The following is a 27,972-nucleotide window of genomic DNA, read 5'->3' on the forward strand; positions in this document are numbered from 1 at the left end:
TGGAGGACTTGCCGATCACTTGAAGCAAACAACTCGCAGATCCTGAGCATGCCTCACAAATTTAATAAAGACGATTGAAAAAAAATGTATAGATAGTATGCGCTTGGCTAAGAAACTCACAACATTGCCATCCGGAAATATAACGGACCAACACACAAAACTGTGTGCAACCATGAACGTTTATAGGCAGGTTAATACTATACAGTTTAGGGAGAATTACTCATAAATGCGGATGGTAAAAAAAACTATTACAAAGACCTGAGTGACGTGAACTTCGAACAACTATCTATAGTGTCATCTTGTTGCGATGCTATATTTTCATCAGACTGTCAAAATTTTCTGATAAATACTTACTCTCCCATGCGCTGTAAGAGCCTTAAAAACAAAACATATTTATTCATGTGATTTATAAAAAAATCAACAACAATGAAACCTTCCTACTCTCTTGTTTATGACAGGCCATTGTATAGGGAATGAGATTAGCGGAAGAGTAGCGTCCCTTGATTGGACGTCACCCATAGTCTGTGACGTCACCGGCGGAAAAGTTATCAGAGAGAGAACGTCATGTTGGTTGTGCGCATGCATCTCTCGTCCTCTCCGCGAGGACGAGAAACGCATGCGCACAACCAACATGAATAGACTTCATGATAATTTAGGATTCAATGGTGATCTAAATGTACGCATGTGTTCACATTAAAAAAAATATTATAACGAAGCTGATTCGTGGGAAATGGGTGGTGAACTGAATAACAAGCTCTTAGAAACGTGCCATGTATTAGGGCTATCCCACACCGGAGACTGCCGACGACGACCAGGCAATGCCGCCCTCGACCGTCTTCCGGATAAAGACGTCGGACACGGACTAAATACCAAGAATATAGAGAAGAACCGCTAGACCTACCCATACTAAGCTCGAAAAAAAGGACAGAGGACGTCGGGTGCTTGGTATGGGTAGGTCTAGTGGCTCTTCTCTTTATTCTTAGTATTCTGTCAGTGCCCGACGTTTTTATTCGGAAGACGGCTGTGCCGGGTCGTTGGAGTCAGTCTCCAGTGTGGGTTAGCCCTTACACTACAAACTGTGATGGATTGCATCCAATGGAAGATCCATTTTTCACTTCTGGTCGATATCCACGAGAGAGCTTTCAAGTTCAGTAAATTGATTTATGCTCGAGTCTAAACCTAATTCTATTTCTGAACCAATTCTAAGTGACCAATTCTCTTTATATTTCTTACAGAGATCGCCTTTGCTGTCCTGTCCGTTTCCCAGGCTTTTGCTGCTCCTAGTGTAAGTTGTCATCAGTAGAGGCTATGGAATTCATTATATTACCTTTGCTAATGAATATGTATATTTTAGTTATTTATTTTTTAAGAATTGAACTGTTTTAACCCTCTCCTTACCACCTGCAACAAAATCGTAACATTTGTTACGACAAAATATACATGTTTCTTATTCAGATTTATTTTCAACTTTACAACTTTGAAGAATGATCTTTGTTTAATCAATAAGAACATAAAATTGTTTTGTAGAGAGGTTGCTTGAGTTTAAAAAATCAATTTTTTTCTGCTGGGTTAGCCTGTTATTTAAGGAAAATACTTAAAATTATTGGTAAGGAAAGAGTTAATATTTAGCTGATACATGTTTTAAAGTCTTGTCCTTGTGTCTTCCCCCGATCTCTCTATTCAAACCGACATTTGCAGATGACACAAACCTTGTGTACTTTTCAAATCATCACACATGACAACATTCTTAAAGAAGCTAAAAATGTTAATTCTTAATTAAGTCATTGTTGAGAACAAGGTTCAAAAGACAGCAGAAACAATAAATATATATGAGGGTGAGTCAAAAATAATGGACTTTGCTTATTACTTTAAAAACAAATTGAATCAATACCATGCATCATACCTCAAATTAAAGCTTGGATTAGACGAGTAGAATTAGAATGTTACTTCTCAAATAGTTTCCGCCTTTCTCGATAGCCACAGTACACCTTATCGTAAGGGCATGTATCTCGTTCTCGCAAAACTAAGTCGACTGAGCTTGGATCCAATTTTTCAATGCTGTTTTGTCAAATATGTGGTATTTGTATGAAAGGAATAATTCCACAGAGACCCCGTGCTTCATATGTGGTATTTGTATGGAAGGAATAATTGCACAGAGATAATGGGTCACTTAGATAGTGTGCAATTGTATGGAAGGAATAATTCCACAGAGACCCCGTGCTTCATATGTGGTATTTGTATGGAAGGAATAATTCCACAGAGACAATGGGTTACTTGGATATGTGGCAATTGTATGGAAAGAATAATTCCACAGAGACCCCGTGCTTCATATGTGGTATTTGTATGGAAGGAATAATTCCACAGAGACAATGGGTTACTTAGATATATGGCAATTGTATGGAAGGAATAATTCCACAGAGACCCCGTGTTTCATATGTGGTATTTTTATGGAAGGAATAATTCCACAGAGACAATGGGTTACTTAGATATGTGGCAATTGTATGGAAGGAATAATTCCACAGAGACCCCGTGTTTCATATGTGGTATTTTTATGGAAGGAATGATTCCACAATAAGCCATGTGTCACTTTTTGTTAATTGTATTGGAGATGTATAAAATAGATAAAATGAAATAGATGATTTTTTTTCCCTCATCCACCAAGAGTATTAGAATTTTATTTAACTTACTGATGATAGTTTGAGAATATTTATAATATTTTAGTCATGTATCATTTTTAGTATCCACAGGATGCACAGTTTTGGAAGCAAAACTAATCAGAAAAGACACTGATCCGTGTACTGGATGTAGATTTACGATATGTAACAAAAAATGCCCTTGATATGTAAGGATTCTTGTTATAGATCATTGGGAGTGGATTTAATTAACTGCTTAAAAATAATAAGAAAATAAAATGTTAGAAAAGACCACTATTGACCTGAACCTGCAGCACGGAAATCTAGAAAAAAAAATTTGAACCAGATTTATTTGTTCGAAATTTCAGTGATTTCGAGATTTCAGTGTTTTCGAGATTTCAGTTTTCGTATTTTACAAAGAATAGAAATTATTCAAGGGAGTTAAACGTTGGTGTCTTTGGGAAGATGACATTTATGTGGGTTCCTTCCCGTAATCTCGAATGTGTCATAAAAGAACTTGGCACTAGTACAAATGACTGGTATTCTTTTAAGTAAAATATTCACAACAGATACATCCAGATGAAACAAGGCAAATGCAGAAAACAATGTGTAACCTTAACAGTTAATAGCCGGATTAATATTCTAGTGAAAACCGATCACGCGATTGACGATCTAAGAACTATAATAAAGAGCTAAGTGACGTCACCTTCATTCCTTCTATGAATCGGTATCACAAGAGACAAATTATCTACAAATAGTTAAAATGGGTTTTTCTTACTATATTCATAATGAATTCTAATGGTCATGGCAAACACGTTATAAATTTTAAAAATCCATACAATAAGAAAATGAAAACAAATTGTTTTTTTAAGAAGGCAGAATGTGTGTCTTGCCAATTGAGATGTATAAATATATTTATACGTTGTTTTATATTCCGCTCACTTTGGCACTCTTAGTCACTCAGCGAATGTTTCTTTTTGTTTACATTCCAAGATTATTCTGCTGCAGAAAGGACAGACAGAATATTTCATCCTCGATCTGGTTTTTAGTAATGTATTTTTGTTTTTTATTGTTTGTTTATTGGGGTTTTTTTTATTGTGGTTGGCTGTCGAAGGGTTTTGAGCCCGAAACGTTTCGTATTTGGCATTTTAAAAATTCTTTTAGAATCTGTTATTTTCAATTTGTTACTTACTTTGTACAGTCCATATCATGGTCTTATGAGCCTTCACGAGCTAACTCGACTACATTTATCAAATTAAGATGTGATAAATAAGGTTCCCAGAATTTACTATTTACTTTAAAAAAGAAAAACGGCTTAAGATGATGAGAATATAAAAGATGAAATTGAATGAAATGAATGGTCTTATAAATGAATAGAGATCACAGTTACAAATGATAACGGCAATATTACCGAACTTCTTTGATTTTGATGGTAATATTGTTATGGATTTGTGAAGCTCCACGTCCGGACAGAGAGTACTTTCAGCAGGACCCCGACTTGACAATCCCGACAGCGATGTCGCTGACTCCGGTGTCTTGATCGTGGAAATCCGTTCGCATGTTTATATTACTAAAATAAAACTAATAAAATAAAAGTGAATCATCGTTATGTGACAGTCTCTAGCTGTTTAGTATCAGTAAGGAATAATGAAAATTTGCTGCTTGAAGCTCTAGAAAGTCACGAGACTAAGATAGTTTATCTTTAAAATAAAAGTAGTATGTGGTGTGTAGTGCCAAGGCATAGATTCTTGAGTGAAGAGAGTGGGGAAGATTAAATCAATCAGCTTCTATAATAAGTGGCTACGTACAAAAGTAGAGGAAGTATCACTAACTTAAGATGAATTCAAGAATGCTATTAGGAATGATAAATATTTGAAGGTAAATTTTCTAAGCCTACCCAATATAACGATGAATGAACTCCGTCGCATGTTATTACTAAAATAAACAATAAAATAACGTGAATCATCGTATGTGACTGTCTCTTGCCGTATAGTATCAAATAAGAAATAATGAAAATGTGCTGCTTGAAGCTCGAAGAGGAAAAAAACAGTATCTGTCTTCGTCTTAATAAATTGAAGCTTACAATTCAATACTTTCCGAAACGTCCACAGCTTAACAATTCTTTTCATCAATACTTCCCGAAACGTCCACAGCTTAAAATTTTAATACTTCCCAAAACGTCCACAGCTTACAATTCAATACTTCCCGAAACGTCCACAGCTTACAATTCAATACCTCCCAAAACGTCCACAGCTTACAATTCAATACTTCCCGAAACGTCCACAGTATCTATCTTCGTCTAATATATCGAAGCTTACAATTCAATACTTATCTTCATCATTAAGAAAATGATCCAAATTTGACAGCAGGTAACTAGATCAATACCAAAAGGATTTATCATACATGTGAGATATATTTTGAATGTATCTCGACTAAAAGTTTAAAGATAACAAGACTTACATCATACACAAAAATTGTCCAAAATTTACAGTCGGTTGAAATCTTTTAAAATATACTCGCGAAAGTAATTGTTTCTTTTCACCAGCATGCCGGCGATATAACATTTTCCATATGCTAAAAATCACAAGATAATCATTAAAGAAATTACATGTAATTCAGGTCAACGAGGTGCTAGCATTACTTGGTAGAGGTTCTATTGTTTTCAAACATATTGTAGAGGTCCTATTGGTTTCAGACATATTGTAGAGGTTCTATTGTTTTCAGACATATTGTAGCATATTGTAGAGCTCCTACTTTTTTAGACATTCTGTAGAGGTCCTATGTTTTAGACATTTTGTAAGGGTCCATGGCTTCAGACATTTTGTAGAGGTCCTATTGTTTTCATACATTTTGTAGAGGTCCTATTGCTTTCAGACATTTTATTCAAATTGTATTTGTAAAATAAAGAAGTGATCATCAGGAACCACGCAATTTCGTTCATTGGCAAATATCTATAATTACAATCAAAATGCATAAATGATTAAATATCTTGCGAAATATAGAGGAAAAGCATCACCCTTTAACATGAAACCAACATGCTAATTTTTAAGAAAACGTCTTAAATTTTTGCTAGAGTCAATATTTCCGCCTTAAAATTCAACATGAAATGATGAATGATAAGTACATTGTTCAAACCGGCGATATAAGATAATAGATGAACTTCAACAAGAAGCTCATATCACCCGAAATAATTGTGTCTTTACTTCCTCCATGAATGTTTTCATTTCCATGCTGCTTTGTAGACCTGTCAGAGAATGATTTTGCTTGATTACCAGTCAGTGGCTCTGGGCGGCAAGACAGTCATGTCTGACTTCACCAATACAATAGGGAAGATAAGTCGCCACGTCACAACTCTACTTTTCTGGGTCCAAAATCATTGGAAGTGTGTATGTTACCAGTCCTTTGGGGACTTATAACGAATAGGTTACATATTGAACCAAAAGGTGGCATCAATATGTACACAGACACTTCAAACACACCAAACCCCATACTCAAACACTTCAAATATCAATTAATATTAACGACTCTAGGTGTATCCTAGAATTCCAGGTTTAAGATTTTTGGCTTAGCTGTGATTATATTCATTGATATGTTTTGATGTTCAAATTCATTTTGTTGCCAAAATATAGAAAAGATAAATTATCAATGCACACTGATATAAACTATCGTTTTGTTTTGTTTCCACAGAAAATGAATGTTACAAAAACTGTTTTGAAAATGATTGCAACGAATACTGTCCTAAATGAATAGTAAGTTTTTTAAAAAATGTAATCCATAACACCTTAAGGCTCATGATGCAGACACATATCCAGATTTCTGAAGCATTAAATGGGCAGTCTCTATTTCTTGCAATCTTTCGATAGGAAACCAATCTATCTTAGAGTACCTCTCTAAACCAATCTATCGTAAAGTACCTCTCTAAATCAATCTATCGTAAAGTACCTCTCTAAACCAATCTATCGTAAAGTACCTCTCTAAACAAATCTATCGTAAAGTACCTCTCTAAACCAATCTATCGTAAAGTACCTCTCTTCAGATCTAATAAAACCGGCTACTTAATCTCTGCCGAGTTAAACGGGTGCGGGGAGGTTCAGAAAAAAGATGGAATGTACACAATCAGATTTATGTCCTATTGCTTGTGAGGCTAGACTGTACTCTACTAACTGAGCTATCGGGACCTCCAAAGAATATATTATAATAGTATACGCTCTCTCTCTCTCTCTCTCTCTCTCTCTCTCTCTCTCTCTCTCTCTCTCTCTCTCTGTGTGTGTGTGTGTGTGTGTGTGTGTGTCTCTCTCTCTGTCTCTGTGTCTCTCTCTCTCTGTCTCTCTCTCTCTCTCTCTATTTATTTATTACTATTACGTAACGTGATGTACTGTTCTCTTGTGAATTCTAACAATTTTTTTGACTTCTATGTTTTTATACTTGGCCATTCTTACAAGCCTGCATGACTATATTATAATCTAGTGTTTCTTATTATAGTTTTTATCCAATTTCAAGAAAGAACCGCCAAACATGAAGTTGAGTCTTTGTTACACACGCCATTTTACTACAATGAAGCCAAAATGTCTGAAGATGGGCACAGACTCCTGGAAATCGAAAAAAAAAACCGTTTGTTGCAAATTAGATATTTTCCAAAACAAATGTCTACGATAAACCATCCACATGTTTTTGGCCCAACAGAATATCAACTAAAGATCTTCTACAAAAAGCTGACATGACCCCCGTTTCTGAAACAGTCAAATCAATAAGAGGGAGTTGGGTTTGCCACGTTTGTTGGATGAAGGAGAGAGAAATCACTAAAACAGTGCTCAGATGGACCCCACAGGGTAATCACAATAGGAAAATACCATTGTAAAATTGGAGAAGATCGGTGGAAAGAGAGATGACATCCTTCCGGTTGGACCTGGTATGAGGTCGTAAGCTGGGAGAAGACAGAAGTCACTGGCGTTCCTTACTGTGGACCTCATGTGTTCATGAAAAGACCTGAATAATTTTGTATGAATCTATGAAAGATGCCAGACAAAGCAAGAATGAAAAATAATCATCCAAAATACCTGTCTACCTCGACTGGGGATCGAGCCTCAGACCTTTTGATTACCGGTCAGACGTGATACCATTACACTTATTATTATTATTATTATCTTTGTAACCAGCAACAGTATTAGTATAGCGCTGAAAAAGTACGGCTATGTGGTCTACTGGTAAGAGACTAGCTTTCGGATCGGAAGGTCCTGGTTCCAGCCTTGCTCGGCGAATAGTTGAGTCCTTGGGAAAGGCTATTTCTTCAAATTCACTCACCGTACTCAGATGTAAAATGAGTACCTGGCCATTAACAGCGTTGTCTCTGTCCGTAAAAATTGTAATATCGCCTAACAAGCGTCATGTCCCGTCTTAAATGTTAAGTGTTTCTGTTGGTCAGGGACCCCTTGTAAAGCGCTTTGAGCTCGTTTAGTGGATATTGCGCTATATAAAAGCTCAATTATTTTTTTTCTAACAATTTCTGTTTCTTCTTTCAGATTCCAAACAGATCGAAATCCGAAACTTCAGAAAAACGATAAAATTTTATTCCTTTTTTTTCTAAATTAAACAAGGAAAATTCTTTTGAAAACCTACAATATATAAAAATGAATATTTTTATGATAATAAATGATTATAGAAAATAGTCCTTTTTGTTCCAAAAAATTTACATGTCATTTCGTGTGTATGTTTGTCTGTGACTTTGTAACTTTTGGTAGTGTTAGGGCACTTGCTCTCATGCCTGTATGTCCCTGGTTCGAATCCTTGTGTGCTTTACTCTCTCTCTCTCTCTCTCACTCTCTCTCTCTCTCTCTCTCTCTCTCTCTCTCTCTCTCTCTCTCTCTCTCTCTCTCTCTCCTGGGCGGGGTTCCTACCTCCCATAGTGGGCAGGGAGGTACTTACTGTGTCTTCTATCCCCACGTATCTGTTTTACAACTTGCTTTCTGTCTTGTCTTAGAATGGGATTACTTGGTTTTGTCCTGACGCTGGCCAGATACCCTGGCTGAGAGGGAAACATTCAATGGATGGTTAGTTTTGGGAGATGATATTTTTTTCCTTGTAAATCATCTCTCTGTTATGCACTGTATTATCTTTTGTATATTATATATCATTTGTAAACATTTGAGTGCAATCCTCTTAGTCGTAGTGGGGACCTGTGCTTGTGTCTAGATGAGAATTTTAGGTGATTTCAAACTAAATATTGGGATGGTGTGCTCTTGGAATCTACATCTGTTTCCTATTTGAACCAATTCCCCCTTGTCTTCCTTTTACTTGTGTGCTTTAATTGTAATTCTAGAACTTTCCCATTTTCTTCTTTATACTTGCTCTGATGTGACCTTAATATGTTGCTAGCGCCGTAAAACCCTTAAAATCATAAAAACAAAACAATCTCTTTCTCTCTCTCTTTTTTTTCTTTCGCTCTCTCTCTCTCTCTCTCTCTCTCTCTCTCTCTCTCTCTCTCTCTCTCTCTCTCTCTCTCTCTCTCTCTCTCTCTCTCTCTCTCTCTCTCTCTCTCTCTCGCCCCATATAGCATCAATAATAATAATAATATAATAATAATAATAAATAAATAATAATAATATAATAATTAATAAATAATAATAATAATAATAATATAATAATATATAATATAATAATAATAATAATAATAATAATAATAATAATAATAATAATAATAATAATGAAATAATAATAATAATAATAATATAATAAATAATTGATAATAATAATAATAATTATATATTATAATAAAATAATAATAATAATAATAATAATATATAATAATAATAATAATAATAATAATAATAATAATAATAAATAATAATAATAATAATAATAACAATAATAATATAATAATAATAATAATAATAATAATAATAATAATAATAATAATAATAATAATAATAATAATAATAATAATATAATATAATAATAATAATACATACATACATACATACATACATACATACATACATACATACATACAATACATACATACATAACATACATAACATACATACATACATACATACATACATACATACATACATACATAACATACATACATACATCATACATACATACATACATACATACATACATACATACATAACATACATACATACATACCATACATACATACATACATACATACATACATACATACATACATACTATACAAACATACATACATACATACATACATACATTACATACATACATATACATACATACAACATACATACATACATACATACATACATACATACATACATACATACATACATACATACATACAACTACACACGCACGCACCACACACACACACACAACACACATAATACATACATACATACATACATACATACATACATACATACATACATACATACATACAACAATACAATACATACATACATACATAACATACATACATACATACATACATACATACATACATACATACATACATACATACATACTACATACATACATACATACATACATCATACATATCATACATTATACATAGCGGACGGCCTTATGAAATACTTCTCCGACCAGCATAAAAGTGTATCCAAAGGAGAACAACATTATAAATCTGATTATATTTTGACTTAATTTTAAACATTTTGATCCCATGCCATTTGATGAGTTCTAGCCAGGATGAAGCATAAAAAGTACCGATTTTCTTTGTTTAGAACTAAGCTGCTCGTTGCTAGGCGGACGTGACATCAGACTGTTGAATCCTATTCCCTCTAAAATCATGATTTTCAATTCCCACCTAAGCTGATAGGTCAACCGTAATAAATTTTAAAAAGAAAAAGAAAAACAGACAAGGAAAACAATACAAACATCAACAGATATTTATCAATCTGTTTATTTCTGATTATATCTTTGGTAATTAATTAAAAAACATTTCTGCTATTATTAAGAACGCCTCGATCCAATCTCTTTCCAAACGAGCTTAGCGTTTACTAGAACGAGGCATTACACCTTATTACAATTTACCAAGAACAATAAAAGTAACGACACAACTCAGAGTTTGATTTCCACTGAAGGTCCAGATGTACCTCTGCTATAAACTGTTTTAAATTAAATGTTTAGTTTTTACAAATAAATTCATCAATGCCGCCATTACAAGATAAAAGCATCTCTACGAAAGTAACTTCTGTCTATTGTATTTCAAAAACGATGTCTCGGGTGTTTAAATGACCTGAATAGCGCCGTAAAACACCTAAAAAGAAGAAAACAAAAACGATGTCTGATTATTTTAATGAACGTTTCAATAACAAGTCTAGACAATGGAACGCGAGACTAACTAGATGGTGTTGGTTATCACGACCCAAATAGGATCGAATAGATGCAATTTAGAGCGACAGCAGTCGTCAATAAATACATTAAAAACAACAACTAGGGGGGGGGGGGGGGGGGGGGGATGCAGCGTGGCTCAGTGGTACGGTCTTTGCTGCCTAACCGAAAGGTACCGAGACCGGGCCTATTTGTTTGAGATTTCTGTGTTGTCGAGTTTCCGTTTTGTGTATTTTACAAAGGATATGATGGAGGTAAATGTGGGTGGTCTTGATAAAAGTCGTATTATAATGATAACTCTCCGTTATTGTGAACTCTTTGAATAGTTGAGAGTGAGATAATTCAATTTCCTTTTATCGGTCATCTTTTACAAAATTACGAAGAGAGTTTTCACTGGTGTTGCGTTTATTGCGTATAGTCTTGTTCAATTACAGAAATGGAATGAAAATTCCCACTGCGTGTGCTTAATAAAAAGACAAAGCCATCTTAACGCATTGTGGATTACACACTCAGCACGCGACTTCCTTCCCTACGAATCCGGTACATATCTAAAATAATAATAATAACAATAATATATCTTTATTGTCCCCAAAAAAGTGGCAATATGTCATTTGGTTACACATTTATAACAATACAATATTGACATGGCTACTATTATTTGTACTACCACTGCAAATAACGCCAGAGCTTATTTGTACTCTTACTAAAAATAGAATTTGCGTAATTACTAAAAATATAACATTTTATACGGATAGAACTGCAATATACAATGAATTATCTGGAAGTCAAAAAGTGAACACTTCATCTCATCACAATCACATTATTATTATTACTATTATTACAAGTTGATTTTGACGGACTTTGGTAATTCTTCACTCTTTTCAAGTCACAGAATATTCAGTTTACAAGGTAAGCATACGAAATGCACATTTTAATTCATTTCTTATTTTTATAACTAAACATGCTTTTGGGGTTGTGTGTTTGTTGATTGTGCATCAGCTGACGACACATTTGTCGCTACCGCGAATTACTTAACTTTATTACTTTATTTTGTGAAAAATAACAATAACAGGGCTTTAAAAAAATTAAAATACTAATCCCCCCCCCCCCCCCCCCCCCAATAATTTAAATCAGCCTTCCATGTCAGGCGATTATAACCAGGTGTTTCAATGTTCGATCCCCAGTCAAAAGGTTGCTAATTTTATCAAGATCAAGAGGTTTCGAGTACTCACGACATTCCAGGCTCAGGGTCCTTTAAAAAATACTTTTCATTCCGTTATTGTTATTATCTTTATTATGGCCGACACAGCATGCATCGTCCATACTTTTTCAAAACTTTTTTTTTTGGGGGGGGGGGGGGGCTGTTTTTTTATATCGGAAAATTGGGTTTTGTATGTTATGTTCATGGAGAGAGAGAGTAATATTTTATAATGATAAGATATCTGTAGTGGTAGTCAGGGCTGGCGGAGTCGGTTATTTTTAAACCGACTCCGACTCCGACTCCTCAAGCATAGTATTAATAGGTAATAATATGCAACCAACACTCGCAGCTACTTTTAGCTTTTCCCCAGTATATGTATTATAACAATACAAGCCGCTTCATATTTGAAACTAGGACAAAAAAGGAACTGAAACTAGACAAAAAGGAAACTGAAACTAAGATATGAATAAAACTGTCATTAAGACCAACAAAAAGAGGAAAAGTGAAATTAAGACAATATTGAAACTGAAACCATTTATACTAAAATAAAGTCACGTCTTATGGTCTTATGGTTATCCCACTTTCTAATAACCTAACTTTAACATTGAAGTCAGCATCCCCACCCCTCCCTCTAGTCAGGTATGGGGTGATTGGCATTGATGCCAACTTAAATGTACAGCACGAGAGCATGAAGGTTGGGGAGGAAAGGGGGTTTTGGAAGCATAGTTCACCTTAAGCTAATACCAATGAAATTTTTTTCAAATTCTATAGGCCTGGATACTATCTATATCTAGTATCTAATATATTACACATTGAATGATATAAAAATGCGGTGTGTCTTTTTTACGAATCCCGACAAAGTTATGGGAAGTAGGTGGCAGTGGGGAGTGAACCTAGAACTCAAGGAAATGTACACCATTGGGGAGTGAACCTGGGACTGGATTTCGGCGGGTTTCGTAAAAAAGAACTAGTGCTTTTTTATGAAACCCGCCGAAACCCGGCGAAACTCGACAATATCCAGCAAAGTTATGGGAAGTAGACAACTGTGGGGAGTGAACTCGAGACTCAGGGAAGTGTACACCAGTCGGGAGTGAACCTGAGACTAAGGTTATCGGCCGGTTTCGGCGGGTTTCGTAAAAAAGAATTAGTGCTTTATTACGAAACCCGCCGAAACCCGACAAAATCCGGCAAAGTTATGGGAGTTTGGCAACAGTGGGGGGTGATCCTGGGAATCAGGGCGGTGTACACCAGTGGGGAGTGAACCTGGGACTGTGTAAAAAGGATATCAGTGGGAAATAAACCTGGGACTAAAGGGAGATAGATACCATAGAAAGTTGATAGTTGGATATGGGAGTTGAGTACCAGAGGAGAATGAACCTGACACTATAGGAGATGGGCGCCAGTGTGGAGTGAACCGGGGACTCAGGGAAGTGCACACCAATTTGGAGTTAACCTGGGACTGTGGGAGATGGATAACTGTGGGTATCCGAGCCGAACTATAGGAGTTGGGTACCAGAGGAGAATGAACCTGACACTATAGAAGGTGGGCGCCAGTGGGGAGTGAACCTGGGAGTCAGGGAATTGCACATTAGTGGGGAGTAAACCTGTGAATATCTAAAAAAGGATATCAGTGGGAAATAAATCCGGCTTCAACTCCCAATGGTATCCATCTCCCTTTAGTCCCAGATTTATTTCCTACTGATATCCTTTATACATATTCCCAGGTTAACTCCCCACTGGTGTGCAATTCCCTGAGTCCCAGGTTCACTCTCCACTGGCGCCCACCTCCTATTGTGTCAGGTTCATTCTCCTCTGGTACCATACTTTCATATTCGGCTTCAACTTTCAATGGTATCCATGTCCCTTTAGTCCAAGGTTTATTTCCCACTGATATCCTGTTTACATAGTCCCAGGTTCACTCCCCACTGGCGCCCACCCCCTATAGTGTCAGGTTCATTCTCCTCTGGTACCAAGCTCTCATATCCGGCTTCAACTTTCAATGGTATCCATCTCCCTTTAGTCCCAGGTTTATTTCCCACTGATATCCTGTTTACATAGTCCCAGGTTCACTCCCCACTGGCGCCCACCTCCTATAGTGTCAGGTTCATTCTCCTCTGGTACCAAACTCTCATATCCGGCTTCAACTTTCAATGGTATTCATCTCCCTTTAGTCCCAGGTTTATTTCCCACTGATATCCTTTTTACATAGTCCCAGGTTCACTCCCCACTGGCGCCCGCCTCCTATAGTGTCAGGTTTCTCTCTCCCCTGGTACCCAACTCCCAAATCCTGCTTCAACTCCCAATGGTATCCATCTCCCTTTAGTCCCAGATTTATTTCCTACTGATATCCTTTTTACATAGTCCCAGGTTCACTCCCCACTGGCGCCCACCCCCTATAGTGTCAGGTTCATTCTCCTCTGGTACCAAACTCTCATACCCGGCTTCAAATTTCAATGGTATCCATCTCCTTTAGTCCCAGGTTTATTTCCCACTGATATCCTTTTTTACATATTCCCAGGTTAACTCCCCACTGGTGTGCAATTCCCTGAGTCCCAGGTTCACTCCCCACTGGCGCCCACCTCCTATTGTGTCAGGTTCATTCTCCTCTGGTACCATACTTTCATATTCGGCTTCAACTTTCAATGGTATCCATGTCCCTTTAGTCCAAGGTTTATTTCCCACTGATATCCTGTTTACATAGTCCCAGGTTCACTCCCAACTGGCGCCCACCCCCTATAGTGTCAGGTTCATTCTCCTCTGGTACCAAGCTCTCATATCCGGCTTCAACTTTCAATGGTATCCATCTCCCTTTAGTCCCAGGTTTATCTCCCACTGATATCCTGTTTACATAGTCCCAGGTTCACTCCCCACTGGCGCCCACCTCCTATAGTGTCAGGTTCATTCTCCTCTGGTACCAAACTCTCATATCCGGCTTCAACTTTCAATGGTATTCATCTCCCTTTAGTCCCAGGTTTATTTCCCACTGATATCCTTTTTACATAGTCCCAGGTTCACTCCCCACTGGCGCCCGCCTCCTATAGTGTCAGGTTTCTCTCTCCCCTGGTACCCAACTCCCAAATCCTGCTTCAACTCCCAATGGTATCCATCTCCCTTTAGTCCCAGATTTATTTCCTACTGATATCCTTTTTACATAGTCCCAGGTTCACTCCCCACTGGCGCCCACCCCCTATAGTGTCAGGTTCATTCTCCTCTGGTACCAAACTCTCATACCCGGCTTCAAATTTCAATGGTATCCATCTCCTTTAGTCCCAGGTTTATTTCCCACTGATATCCTTTTTTACATATTCCCAGGTTAACTCCCCACTGGTGTGCAATTCCCTGAGTCCCAGGTTCACTCCCCACTGGCGCCCACCTCCTATTGTGTCAGGTTCATTCTCCTCTGGTACCATACTCCTTAAGTTCGGCTCGGATACCCACAGTTATCCATCTCCCACAGTCCCAGGTTAACTCCCCACTGGTGTGCAATTCCCTGACTCCCAGGATCACCCCCCCCCCCCCCCCCCCCCCCCCCCCCACTGTTGCCAAACTCCCATAACTTTGCCGGATATTGTCGGGTTTCGGCGGGTTTCGTAATAAAGCACTAATTCTTTTTTACGAAACCCACCGAAACCGGCCGATAACCTTAGTCTCAGGTTCACTCCCGACTGGTGTACACTTCCCTGAGTCTCGGGTTCACTCCCCACAGTTGTCTACTTCCCATAACTTTGCTGGATATTGTCGGGTTTCGGCGGGTTTCGTAAAAAAGCACTAGCTCTTTTTTACGAAACCCAGTCCCTGGTTCACTCCCCAATGGTGCACACTTCCCTGAGTTCTAGGTTCACTCCCCACTGCCACCTACTTCCCATAACTTTGTCGGGATTCGGCAGGTTTCGTAAAAAAGACACACCCATAAAAATGCAATTCTGAAAGTTGTAAGGAGTCGGAGTCGGGACTTCTAAAACCGACTCCGACTCCGACTCCACCCTCAAACAACCGACTCCTACCGACTCCGACTCCGACTCGCCAGCCCTGGTGGTAGGCTAGTGTTATTAGTAGTTTTGAAATGCCTATGATGATGACAATGTGAGATAATTATATTAGTGTGATTATTTTTATTATATTTTTAAAAATTACGTACGGCTATGTCGTAGTGGCATGACACTCGCTTTTGGACCGGAAGGTCCTGGGCTCGAGCCTCGCTCGGCGCATAGTTGAGCTCTTGGAAAAGGCACTTTGCTCACTTTCTCTCACCGGACTCAGTTGTAAAATGTGTACTTGGCCGTTAACTGCGTTGTCTCTGTCCGAAGAAATTGTAATATCGCCTAACAGACGTTATGTCCCGTTCAACATGCGAAGTGTTGCTGTTATAAACTTTAGCATTGGCATGTATGTGCCTATTTCGCTGTAGTGAATTTAATTTAATTTTTTGTTTTCATCGACAGCTAACATGAAAGAACACTGTTGGCGTTACTGGTGTCCTGACAATCCATAAAGATGCTGGCTCAAGGGCTATTCTGGCAAGGTGTGTTGAGGCAAACCTGTGGCAAAACTCATCAATCAGCAAACCATCATCTGGGCCAGCAGATCAGTGTCTGCATGCACTTTTTGACAATGGTTAGTAATGTTTTCAAATCTCCATAGCGCCTTTACATTTTGTGTTGGTGATCAGTAAAATAAATGCTCATTTTTCTAAATGAAAATGGCAAAGCATCATTTGAATTGAATTACTACTGAATTTATTAACGACAGAATATAGTTTGTTGCCAAGAGTTTTGTTCTGTGGATGTAAAACCAATGAAATTTCAAGTGTGTTGGTGTGAATAATGATCATTTTTTTAAAATTGCAATGTCTTTGACAAATGCATTTTATGACAATAATGCCATTTCCAAAAATTGCTAATGAAATGTGTCTCTTTTTTATTTCAATTTTTCCATCCAGAGCAGGATCAACCCTCTTTGTGGAACTACAAAAAAAGTGGTGGCAAACAAGGAGTGTTGACTTTTTCTGTATTGAGGCGAAAGAGATTTTTATTCCAAGGGTTTGGGAAAGCAAATTGCTTTTTATTCAGAGCTAGTGCACTATTTAACTGTTTTATTGTCTAAAATAGAATTGATTTTGCAGTTCAACTTGACTAGATATCTAATTTTATACGACTTGTCTCTCAAGTAGAATAAAAATGAAAAATGAGGATAGCGTGCCATATCATATTTTGAAAAATCATTTAATATATCTAGAAATCATCTGTATAACCTATTGTATACAGTAAATAATTAGGTTTTGTGATTATAATGATGAATTCATAAGGTATGACATTATATTTGACCACAAAATTATTTTATCTCTGAGCGTAAAAAAATCAATTTTACAGCATTTTTTTTTCTAAGGGGTATGGGTTAGCGAATCGTTTATAATTTTTTTCAGAATTTGATCAATTTATAAAATATTACTGTTTTCTTGCTCCATATTGGTTATACTTGATGAATGTTGGCCTTTGTCTGCATTATTAGCTTTATTATCAAATTAAAGACAAATTTTTCATTTTCTCAAAATTTCATTGTGCGTCATTCTCTGATTTTCTAACATTCACATCTGGATTGTTTCCCATCAGATTGTCTTCAAATTTGGTCAGAATTTTTCTTATGATGTGTTTTGCATCATGATGGTTGGGTTTTGGGCTAAACAAAAATTTAGCAGTTTTATGAATTTTTAAATCAATTTTTTTTCCTGTCATGTCACACCAAATTTTCACTAAGAAATCGAAAAAAAATTCTGAAAAATTTATTTACAAGACTATTGCTAAACCTATTCATCTTGTTGTAAGAAACATTTTGTGTAAATTTGAAAGAGATCTGTTTGTTGTTTTTATCTGCATCACTGTAAGAATTTTGGGGGTCTAATTTTAGCTTATATTGTCCCCCCTGGTGGTAGGGATTTGGTGGCTAATAGTATTAGTGCTGGTGTTAGGGACTCAGTAATAGCCATGTGGTAGGGACTCGGCGAGTAAAAGTGCTGGTGGTAGGGATTCAACGAGTAAAAGCGCTGGAGGTAGGGACTCAGTGAGTAATAGCGCTGGTCGTAGGGACTCGAGTAAAAGCTCTGTGACTCGCTGAGTAATAGCGCTGGTGGTAGGGACTTGGTGAGTAATAACGCTGGTCATACGTGCTCAGTGTGTAAAAGCTCTATGACTCGGTAATAGCGCTGGTGGTAGGGACTCGGTGAGTAAAGTGCTGGTTGTAGGGGCTCAGTGAGTAAAATCTCTATGACTCGGTAATAGCACTGGTGGTAGGGACTCAGTGAGTAATAGTAATAACGCTGGTCGTAGGTGCTCAGTGAGTAAAAGCGCTGGTGGTAGGGACTCGGTGAGTAATAACGCTGGTGGTAGGGACTCAGTGAGTAATAGCACTGGTGGTAGGGACTCGGTGAGTAAAAGCTCTATGACTCAGTGAGTAAAAGCGCTGGTGGTAGGGACTCAGTGAGTAATAGCGCTGGTGGTAGGGACTCGGTGAGTAGAAGCTCTATGACTCAGTGATAGCGCTGGTGGTAGGGACTCGGTGAATAAAAGTGCTGGTGGTAGGGACTCGGTGTGCAAAAGCGCTGGTGGTAGGGACTCAGTGAGTAATAGCACTGGTGGTAGGGACTCAAGGGGTAGAAGCTCTATGACTCAGTGATAGTGCTGGTGGTAGGGACTCGGTGAATAAAAGCGCTGGTGGTAGGGACTCGGTGAGTAATAGCGCTGGTGGTAGGGACTCGTGAGTAGAAGCACTGGTGGTAGGGACTCAGTGAATAAAAGCTCTATAACTCGGTAATAGCACTGGTGGTAGGGACTCAGTGTCAGTGAGTAAAAGGTCTATGACTCAGTGTGTAAAAGCATTGGTGGTAGGGACTCAGTGAGTAAAAGCTCTATAACTCGGTAATAGTAATAGCACTGGTGGTAGTGACTCAGTGTCAGTGAGTAAAAGGTTTATGACTCAGTGAGTAGAAGCGCTGGTGGTAGGGACTCAGTGAGTAAAAGTTCTATGACTCGGTGAGTAATAGCACTGGTGGTAGGGACTCGGTGAGTAAAAGGTCTATGACTCAGTGAGTAAAAGCATTGGTGGTAGGGACTCAATGAGTTAAAGCTCTATAACTCGGTAATAGCACTGGTGGTAGGGTGTCAGTGAGTAAAAGGTCTATGACACAGTGAGTAGAAGCGCTGGTGGTAGGGACTCTGTGAGTAATAGCGCTGGTGGTAGGAACTCAGTAAAAGCGCTGGTGGTAGGGACTCGGTGAGTAATAGCGCTGGTGGTAGGGACTCGTGAGTAGAAGCACTGGTGGTAGGGACTCAGTGAGTAAAAGCTCTATAACTCGGTAATAGCACTGGTGGTAGGCACTCAGTGTCAGTGAGTAAAAGGTCTATGACTCAGTGAGTAAAAGCACTGGTGGTAGGGACTCAGTGAGTAAAAGCTCTATAACTCAGTAATAGTAATAGCACTGGTGGTAGGGACTCAGTGTCAGTGAGTAAAAGGTCTATGACTCAGTGAGTAGAAGCGCTGGTGGTAGGGACTCAGTGAGTAAAAGCTCTATGACGGTAATAGCACTGGTGGTAGGGACTCGAAGAGTAAAAGTGCTGGTGGTAGGGACTCGGTGAGTAAAAGCTCTATGACTCAGTGAGTAAAAGCGCTGGTGGTAGGAACTCGGTGAGTAATAGCGCTGGTGGTAGGAACCCAGTAAAAGCGCTGGTGGTAGAGACTCAGTGAGTAAAAGTGCTGGTAGGGATTCAGTGGTGTCACTGATTTTATGACATTGGAATATAAAGAAATTTACAACTACAATCGGACTAATGGTTTTACAAAAGGTCCCCACAAAAGTATATCTTTAAAATATTAAACAAGTCTGTTGTTTAAATTAATTTATAATTTTATTTTAAAAGATCAAGAAAATGTCAAAATAAAAATGAAAGTTTTGACAACCAAAATGTACCTATTCCGTAACATATAAAGACATACAAACAAATCTTGTCTTCTTGCTCCTCTGTAATCTTGACACAGCATTGCTCTGATTTCAACTTATTAATGTCTGTTTTCATTTTCATTCTTTGTAAAGTATTAAATTAGTATTAGGCTGTGTATTACTTCACTCTTAACATTATTGTGCGGTAACCAAAAATTTTCCATAATTCAGTTTCTGAAAAGTTGGCCACCCTGCTCTTAACATTATTGTGCGGTAACCAAAAATTTTCCCTAATTCAGTTTCTGAAAAGTTGGCCACCCTGGGATAACCATGACCCTCATCATCTATGCACATAACATTCACAAGTGGATACAAATATCGATTTACTTTGTATGTTGCATCCATATTAAACACATCACAAAAAGGAAAAGGCTAGCCATACTTAATGACGGCTAGCCTGCCAGTCTAGGCGTACTTAAGTACGTCTAGCCTACCAGTCTAGCCGTACTTAATGACAGTCAGACTGGCTGGCTAGCCGTACTTAATGTCGTGTAGATTGCTTAGTTAGCCGTACTTAAGGATTGGTAGATTATTTATTATGTGCGGTGGCATATTTTGCCTTCGCATGTCTTCACTGCATATTTCGTCAAAACCTTTTTTAACCGGATGTTTTTTCCCCATCACATGGAATTATTTGGGAAAACTGATCTCCGTGATAATACCACTCTACTAATCGATGTGTAACCTCAACCTTTTATAGTTTTGTCTTGATACAATCAATGAGAACTAATCATTTAAAAAATGGCTAAAAACGATAATAAAGAACTGAGTGACGTCAATTTAGTTCTATCTCAAATGGGTAATAGCACTGGTGGTAGGGACTCAGTGGCTGGATAGCACTGGTGGTAGGGACTCAGTGGCTGGATAGCACTGGTGGTAGGGGCTCTATGGCTGGATAGCACTGGCACTGGTGGTAGGGGCTGTATGGCTCAGGGCTGAGAATCTTCCGCCTAAAGGCGGATTTCCGCCTATATGGTAGTTTATCTCCGCCCATCCCATCACATTTCCTCCTTTTTCAAATTTGCCGTGTCAAACATTTTCCTCAAACCCACAAAATCACCATTATGTCTTATGTCATATTTTGACACCTGTGCTCAGTCTTGTGAAATTTGGTGACAGTCCCGTTTTTATGACGTTGGGCCAGACAGTATGACACCAGATGTCACAATTGACACAGAAGACCAGTAGTGTTCTTTGATTAGTTAGTTGATGGTTGAAGGGGAAGGGGAGGGACAAATGGGTCTGGATTTGTTTCTCTGTTGTAGGTACTTATTGCCTTTTTAATCTCTCTCTCTCTCTTTCTCTCAAATTCATTAAATTTTTACAAAAAGTAAATTTATATCTAATGATAAGAATGGATTTATACTAGTAAATGTAATATATTACATAATACTAATACAAAACTATGTTCCTGTTATTTTTACACGTTGCTTGTGTTTGATCGATAGACCGAGAAATTTTCCTCCTTTTTGACACATTGCTATTATTATTATCATCACTGAATAAAAAAAAACACTCGCCAAAACAACTACATCAACATCTCTACCGCCACTACTATTACAATCACTACCACATCATCATCCCTACCACCACTACTACTACAAATAGCACCACATCATCCCTACCACCACTACTACTACAGCTACCACCACATCAGCAACCCTACTACCACTACTACAACCACCACAATATCATCATCCCCACCACCACTACTACTACAACAACCACCATCACATCATCTCTAAGACCACTACTACTACAATCACCACCACTTCATCATCCCTACCACCACCACTACCAGATCACCCCTACCACCACCACACCATCATCCCTAGCACCACTACCACAATTACCATCACATTATCTACTACTACAACCACCACCATCATCACCCTACTTCAACCACACCACATCATCATCCTACACACTAATATTACCACTCCATCACACCATCATCCTACCATCATACTACTGCACCACCACACACCATCATCACTACCACCTCTACTGCTACAACCACCACCACATCATCAACCTACTACCATACTACAACCATCACCTCATCACCATCCCTACCACCACTACTACTACAACCACCACAACATCATCACCTCCACCCATCTACTACCACTACTCACAACCCACCACCCACACAACTCATCCACTACGAACCCACTACATCACTACAACTACAACACTACCACATCATCCCTACCACGCTATTACTACAACCACACCCCACATCTACCATCGTCTACTACAACCACCAAATGTTGTAATTACACTTTCAACTTTTGAAATTCCGAGTTGTATCAGAAATTGCTGAGATAAATCTTGGATCGCATCTCACTAAAAGATGTCTAAAAGAAAGCACTGTGCTTACACATTGGAGTTTAAAATATAAATACTATGTGAAGTCTATGAAAAAAAAGTTGAGCAAGACGGAGATGTAAAAAACATGGCATCCCGAATTCAACTCTTTCAACAATTTTGAATGGAAAACGAAAACCCCCAAAAACATTTTTAAAACACACCAAAAAAAAAAAAGAAAAAAAGAAAAAAAGAATAATAATAAAATAATTTGTTTTAAATGGTTACGAGGACGGCATTTATTCAACAACTCCATTTAAGGGGAAACCCATGATACGATTAAATGAGCAAATTCCTTCAATAGTTACTACCCTTGAAAAACATCGCAAAACGGGAACTTGCTTTAAACCAAAATGTCTTTAAACCGAAATGGTTTAGAAGGTCCCCAAAATTTCGGTTTAAAGTAATTCTACTGTATAATCAATATATATGGAACAAGTAAATAGTAGAATTTTGTAAATTGATCAAATTCTGAAAAAAATATATATAATTGATTCGCTAACCCATACCACTTAGAATTTTTTGTTGTTGTTGACATCCATTTTTCATTTGTTTAAAAATAATTTGGTGGTCAATTATGATTTATAGTTAATCTCATAAACTAATAATGTGATTGATGTTAAACACACAAACCCCCCCCCCCCCCAAAAAAAAAAAACAAAACAAAAAACAACAAAACAAACAAAAACATCTTTAATATATTTTTTTACATTTTAAAGAGGCACCCTATAGGCTAAAATTAGATGTAAAACCCTAAAACTAAAATTGCTAACATAGATGAACCAAAAACCAGCGTATAAATTTCTTTCAAATTTACACACAATGTATATTACATAAATAACTAGATAATGATGGAAGAGTTTACCACTGGTCTTGAAAAGAAATTCTTTAGAATATGTTTTTTAATTCGACTGAAATTGTGGCGCTTATCGGCAGGAAAAAAAATCAATTTTTAAAATTAAAAAATCTTACATATTTAAATTTCCCCCAAAATACTTCCGTCATGATGCAAAACACACAAAAAAGATTCTGAATATATTTGAAAACAATCTAAAGGAAAATGACATGTATGATTGTTAGAAAATCAGAAAATGAAATAAAACGGAAATTTGAGAAAGCACTAATTCGACATAAGCTGATGGTTGGTGAAAAAGTTGTCGGAACTTTTTCAACAGTGAAAATAGACACAACAGGACAAAAATATGGACACAACACAGACACGTCAATTGACCAGTCAAATCATGTCACTTTCCCCTACTTATTTATAACGAGGTCCTTATTTTATGGTACCAAAAAAAACAAAAAAAAATCCCAATTATTTGAGGGCCCAGGTCTGAGTTAGTTGTAAAATGAAAGGAAGAGAACAATTCCTACCCTTTTGAAGGATGTGTAACTTCGCTCTTGTTTGTGTTAAATGTTTAAGCTGATTCTTTCGTTTATTTGGATTAATTCTTATAGAAGAAGAAGAAGAAGAAGAAGAAGAAGAAGAAGAAGAAGAAGAAGAAGAAGAAGAAGAAGAAGAAGAAGAAGAAGAAGACAACGACGACAACGAAAAAGAAGAAGAAGAAGAGGTGGTGCGAGAGCTTTCGAAGAAGAATATATATTTCGAAGAAAAACAATTATTTCGCATTATTTATTTCCGTCTTACATCTGGATGGAACCAAAAAAATATAGAGACTGAGAAATAAGAACCGGAGATATGCATGTGTGACGGTAGCAAAATAGAGAGAAACCTTCCGGTTCGGTTCGACACACTTCTGTGTGTGCCTTATTTACTGACTAGGTGTGTGTGTGTGTGAAGACGAATCGTGCGAACTTTGCGACCTCTCTCTCGCTGGCTGTGGCACAGTAGGCAGGCAGTGAATACATCCACAGCTAGCGGAGCATGCAGGTGACACGATAATATTATAGCTTTTGTTTTGTCATGTCTTTTAAAGTCGGCAAATGAAACGGAATAAAATATTTTTTCGAGGAACGAAATAAGTCTTTTATTTTCTTTTGGGTAGCCCTATTCGTCCTTAAGGTCGAATAGCTTCAACCGTGGTTGCCGTACGTACGGACAAATCGTGTTGCTTGCACTATTCGTCCTTCACACTAAAGCTGGGCAATATTCCGTTTTTGCTTTTACTGAGCTGGATTCGAATCCACGTAATTACATGATATATCCTTATCGTCTTAAATGTTTCACAAACCCCACCTCCTTTGTTTGTGAGTCAAATAATCAGTTATGTGTGTTTTTTTTTTTGAGGTGTGTGTGTGTGTGTGTGTGTGTGTGTTAATTTCGTGGGTTTTTTTTTTGTTTGTTTTTTTCTTCTGGGATATGATTTTTATTCCAGAATGGTGATTGATTTCTTATAAGAAACAATTGTCGTGTTCTCCTATTGGTAAGTATCCAATTCAAATACCTGCTCGAGAGTTTGGGTTGGCTAGGCACAGAGGAAGATTCGGCAGGTTTTATTTGTTTTGGTTTCTGTTTTTTTTTTGTTTTTTTTGGAGGGGGGGGGGGGGGTTGTTGTTGTTTTGTTTTGTTTGCTGTTGTTTTTTTTTTTTTTGGGGGGGGGGGGGGTTATTGTTCTTTTTTATTTGTTTTCTCTTGTTGGTATTTTCCCTGCTTTTGTTTGATTTGTGTGTGTGTGTGTGTGTGTGTGTGTGTGTGTGTTCTATTGTGTGTCTACGTGTGTTTTGCCTTTTTTACATTTTTTTTTCAATCTATAATAGTGGGTAAGCACTCAGTAACTATTTGTTTTAAATGACTAGTATTCAATTTGTCAAAATATTATATTAGTCATAATAGTATAAGCAGCCCAAGAAAAAAAAAACAACACCAAATTTCTGTATCTGTTAAGAAGCAGTTTTATAAAAAAATGTTATAATCTTGATAATTCAGTGAGTGCCATCAATAATAGCTTGAATTTAGCCAAAATTTTTGAACGATGTCGATACCTGTCCTTTAACTTCAGAAAATTTTGTTATAAGTTGTACAGTCTTGAGTAGACTAGCTGTATGACATAATGATAGATTTAATTCATGGCGAATTCAATGCGTTTTCAAATTGGCAGTAAACGAGGTAATTGTATAGACGGGATGGAATTTGGCGGCTTTACAACACGCAAATTAATTCCAAAGCCGAAAGCACAACCTCTGCATTTAAACTTATCTCCATAGACGATGTCAATATATTAAAGATTAATAAAGGACACTAATACCAAGTCCTCAATATTTTCAGTACTTCATTCGTTAGCTAATACTATTAAGTATTTGGTATCCACTTTTGCCCTGACGAGAAGTTAGAATGTCAACGGGCTGGGATTTAAAATGTCAACGGGTTGAAACTGGGTGAAATAGAATGATACAGAACATAGAAGCCCAGTTCGGCCTAAGAACAATAACTTGCCTATGTTCTTAAACTCAGAACAAGGGGTAATGTTGTCAGGGGGTTGGGGTTGTTGTTTTGATCTGGGTATGGTCTGATAAAGTTACGATTACTGGCCAAAAACAAATTCCTAACTTTAGTTTAAAATTAAAAAATAGAAAGACGGAAATAATTACATAATAAGATTGATATATTTAAAACAATGGTTACAAGAAAAATAAATCCACGATTTTTCTCAATAATTCTGTACTCAAACAGCTTTGTATGCAAATGCTGTATTCCAGATGTGTAATTTGGCTTATCGCCACTCAAGGTGGTATTTCAATAGATATTATTACAACTAACGTGTCTATGTACGCAGTGATACAGACCTGCCAAGCATTCGACTTATTGTGTTATAGTGGAAAAAAGAATACCGTTTCGAAAGGGATTTGTGCTGCATTGTAGGTTAACAAACACGCAGGTCTGACATCCGAATCCACTTATGGGCCTGGTTTAACATTGTTGTATAATGTATTTTGCGTCATTTTTTAAAAAGATTTCTATTACAAGAATGAGCCCATAAGGAAATGGTTATCAGACCTAAAAATAATTGCACGTCGATCCACGTCAATTTTAAAACCATCACCATCACTACCACAAGCACTTTTACAACATTATCATTACCATCAGAATCGCTACCACCATCATTTGCACAATATCATAAGTATCATCAGCACCACAATCAATATCACCACCACAGCATTATACCTACCATTACCATGGTCATATCAATTATTGCCATCACTAGAAAAATCATAACTATCATCTCAGCCACCACCACTCTAGGAAACAATCATTTTAAATATCAATAACATACGCGCACACAAAAGCGTCACCATTGCCATCAACTTTATCACTCTAGCTTCTTGATCAGTGACATCACCACTACCATCATTTCATCATCGAAACAAGAATAACATCACTGCTATCATTGTCACAAATACTAACGAGAGTTTTTATATAGCGCAATATCCGCTCGAAGTCTCAAAGCGCTTTACAGGGTGTCACAGGCCAACAGCAACACTTAACATCCTACATGATGTCTGTTAGGCGATATTACATTTTATCAGACAGAACAACGCAGTTAACGGCCTGGTACTTATTTTAAACCTGAGTACGGTAAGAGTGGACTCAACTATGCGCCGAGTGAGGCTCGAACCCAGGATTTTCCAATCCGATCCGAAAGCGAGTGTCATACCACAAGACCACATAGCGGCACATTCTTCTTCCTTATTTCACATTTTCTTTGTTTCCTCTGTCGGGTTGTCTCTAGCTCCTTCTCTATCAGATCCTCTCTTTCGTGGTCTTCTTCTTCTTTCTCTCTACATCCATGATTCCCACCACCGCCACCGCCTCAAGATCTCTAATCATTACCTTAATTGCCATAGCAAGCTCACTACGAAAACTTTAGGTCTTCCGAATGTATTTTAATTCTTCGGTGGTTGGCAACTCTAAGTTATACAGGCGGCCAGGAAGTGTGTGTTTTTTTAAGAGGGGAGGGGGGGGGGGGGGGTTGAGTGAGAGGGATTGGTTTTAATTTATGATGTTGCAGTCGCGGGGTGGGATGTTTCTGTGTCGTCCCCTTTTGTTATTTTTTTTCTTTTCCTTTTTTAAAAACAATAATGGATCAGAGAATGTGAAAGGAGAGGAGTATTTGATACCATATCCAGATGAAACGTGTTTGAGACCACTCAGACATAGAGAAAGATAGACAGATAGATAGATAGATAGATAGATAGAGAGAGAGAGAGAGAGAGAGAGAGAGAGAGGAGAGAGAGAGAGAGAGGTTCCAAAACAGATAATGGATCAGAGAAGGAAAGGAGAGGAGATTGATGACTATAGATGAAGTTGAGACACTCAGAAAGAGAGAGATGAGACAGATAGATAGTGAGATAGAAGAAGAGAGAGAGAGAGAGAGAGGGGAGAGGGAAGAGAGAGGAGAGAAAGAGAGAGGGTCAGATAATAGATAGAGAGAGTAGAAGAGAAGGAGAGAAGAAGAATGAGAGAGAAGAGGGAGAGAGAGGAGAAGCAA

At 37.6% G+C, this 27,972-nt stretch overlaps 2 long non-coding RNA genes across 4 annotated transcripts in view; one reads left to right on the forward strand and one right to left on the reverse strand.

Moving 5' to 3' along the window:
- The window catches only part of LOC144963308 (uncharacterized), a 112,631-nt gene that overhangs the window by 45,302 nt on the left and 39,357 nt on the right, over window positions 1-27,972 (reverse strand). The window contains exon 3 of one of the 2 annotated variants that reach the window (XR_013643599.1): window positions 10,516-10,890. The exons of the other annotated variant lie outside the window; for it this stretch is intronic. This is a non-coding gene — a long non-coding RNA (uncharacterized LOC144963308). Of the gene's footprint in view, window positions 1-10,515; window positions 10,891-27,972 lie in introns of those variants that run through there. 2 annotated transcript variants of the gene reach the window in all.
- On the forward strand, window positions 11,640-18,616 carry LOC144963309 (uncharacterized). 2 transcript variants are annotated; one of them, XR_013643606.1, is made up of 3 exons: window positions 11,640-11,873; window positions 16,608-16,779; window positions 17,105-18,616. It is a non-coding gene; the product is annotated as an uncharacterized LOC144963309 (long non-coding RNA). The 2 variants fall into 2 exon arrangements; XR_013643605.1 differs by lacking the exon at window positions 11,640-11,873 and having other exon boundaries at window positions 16,163-16,779.

This window comes from Berghia stephanieae, chromosome 1, assembly GCF_034508935.2.
Source record: "Berghia stephanieae isolate SIO BIC M18660-M18661 chromosome 1, UCSD_Bste_1.3, whole genome shotgun sequence".
NCBI lineage: Eukaryota > Metazoa > Mollusca > Gastropoda > Nudibranchia > Aeolidiidae > Berghia > Berghia stephanieae.